This window comes from Grampus griseus (assembly GCF_964374135.1).
Source record: "Grampus griseus genome assembly, chromosome: 19".
NCBI lineage: Eukaryota > Metazoa > Chordata > Mammalia > Artiodactyla > Delphinidae > Grampus > Grampus griseus.
In genome coordinates this window covers 36,889,543-36,892,209 of record NC_139013.1, presented here as the reverse complement: position 1 = coordinate 36,892,209, position 2,667 = coordinate 36,889,543, and positions in this window count along the sequence as shown.

Below are 2,667 nucleotides of genomic sequence, written 5' to 3'. Positions count from 1 at the left end.
TGATAAATCATGGTCCCTATCCTCTAGAGATCATAGCTTTGTCAGGAACAAAGGAACAACACATGCATAATTAATGACGTTACAATGTGATAAATACATTTTAAAGATATTAATAAAGTGTTCTGAGAACACAGAGATCAGAACAATTAATATAATTTCTTAGAGGGGGAGGCTTATAAGTTTGGCCTTGAAACTTGTCAGGTGAAATTACCTAGTGGAGAAAGAAGAGTGAAATCATTCAAGATAGAAGGTTGAACATGAGCTAAGGCCTGGAGGCCCACAGAAGTTGGGGGAACTACTGATGTGGGGGAAATGAAAGACATGGCCAAATCATTAAAAGTTTTCTGTATCGTGCTAGGGACATTGAACTTTGTTATTTTCATTTAGGTGAGCCATTCAATGATTTTAAGGAAGGACAGGTTATTAATAGAATCATCTGTAAGAACAATCATCTGGACATTCCTGTCTAGATATGACATGCCAGGCACCAGGACTTTTCTGGCCAAGAATATGATTTTTCTGGAGAGTTGTGATATCAAGTAAGGTTTATACAGCCCTTTACAGGTACTCCATAAGATGATTTGTGTGATCCTGTGGAAAAAGAACAAAGCAGGAGGCATAACCCTCCCAGACTTCAGACAGTACTACAGAGGTACAGTAATCAAAACATGTTATTGGCAGAAAAACAGACATATGGATCGATGGAACAGAATAGTGAGCCCAGAAATAAAACCACACACCTACAGTCAATTAATCTTCAACAAAGGAGGCAAGGATATATTGGGTTGGCCAAAAAGTGCCTTTGGTTTTTAAGTGAAAATAAAAGACACATTTTTCGTTTTCACCAAGAACTTTATTGAACAACATATTCACCCTTTTGTTCCACTACCTTCTCTCATTTTTCAGGCAACTTCATAATTCCATCTTCCCAAAACTTTTTATCTTTTTGAGCAAAGAACTGTTCCAGGTGCCTTTTACAGTCTTCCAGGGAATTGAAATTTTTTTCCACTAAGAGAACTTTGTAAAGACCTAAATAAATGGAAATCCGAAGGTGCAATGTCTGGTGAATACAGCGGATGAATCAGAACTTCCCAGCCAAGCTGTAACAGTTTTTGCCCAGTTATCAAAGAAACATGCAGTCTTGCTTTATCCTGATGGAAGATTATGCGTTTTCTATTGACTAATTCTAGATGCTTTGTGTTGAGTGCTGCTTTCAGTTGGTCTAATTGGGAGCAGTACTTGTTTGAATTATTCATTTGGTTTTCCAGAAGGAGCTCATAATAGAGGACTCCCTTCCAGTCCCACCAAATACACAACATCACCTTCTTTGGATAAAGACTGGCCTTTGGTGTGGTTGATGGTTGTTCATTTATTTTGCCCATGAAATGAACCACCATTCCATTGTCTTCCATTCCACATTATTGTACAGTATCCACTTTTCATCGCCCATCACAATTTGTTTTAAAAACAGAATGTTTTTGTTACCTTTAGATAGAGAATCACATGCAGAAATATTGTCAAGAAGGTTTTTTTCACTTAATTTACGTGGAACCCAAACATCAAAGCAATGAACATAACCAGGCTGGTGCAAATGATTTTCAGCAATTGATTTGGATATTCTGAGTATGTCGGCTCTCTCCCGTGTGGTATAACACTGATTGTTCTCAATTAATGTCTCGATTTGATTGCTATTGACTTCAACTGGTCTACCCGACCGTGGAGCATCGTCCAGCAAGAAATCTCGAGCCCGAGACTTCGCAAATCACTTTTGACACGTTAAATCAGTCACAGCACCTCTCCATACACTGTACAAATCTTTATTTGCATTTCAGTTGAGTTTTTACCTTTCTTGAAATAATAAAGCATAATATGCCAAAAATGTTGCTTTTTCCTTCCACCTTCAATATTAAAATGGCTACACAAAAATTCACCAGTTTTGATAAGTCTTTTTTTTTAGATGCATGCTGATATGACAGCTGTCACATACGACCTAACAGTTGTTTTGAATGAAGTTAAAGACAACTAAGTGCTACTAGAGCCATCTTACGGAAAAAAAAACAAAGAACCTTTTGGCCAACCCAATGCAATGGAGAAAAGTCTCTTTAGCAGGTGGTGTTGGGAAATCTGGACAGCCACATGTAAATCAATGAAGTCAGAACACACCATACACGACAATAAACTAAAAATGGCTTAAAGAGTTAAATATAAGACATGACACCATAAAACTCCTAGAAGAGAATATAGGCAAAACATTTTCTGGCATAAATCATACCAGTGTTTTCTTAGGTCAGTCTACCAAGGCAATAGAAATAAAAGCCAAAATAAACAAATGGGACCTAATCAAACCTACAAAGAAACTATAAATAAAATGAAAAGACAACCTACAGAATGTGAGAAAATATTTGCAAATGATGTGACCAACAAGCATTTAATTTCCAAAACATACAAACAGCTCATACAACTCAATAACAAAAAAACAAACAACCCAATCAAAAAATGCAAAGAAGACCTAAATAGACATTTCTCCAAGGAAGACATACAGATGGCCAACAAACACATGAAAAGATGCTCAACATCAGTAATTATTAGAGAAATGCAAATCAAAACTAAAATGAGGTACCCCCTCACACCAGTCAGAATGGCCATAATTTAAAAATCTACAAATAA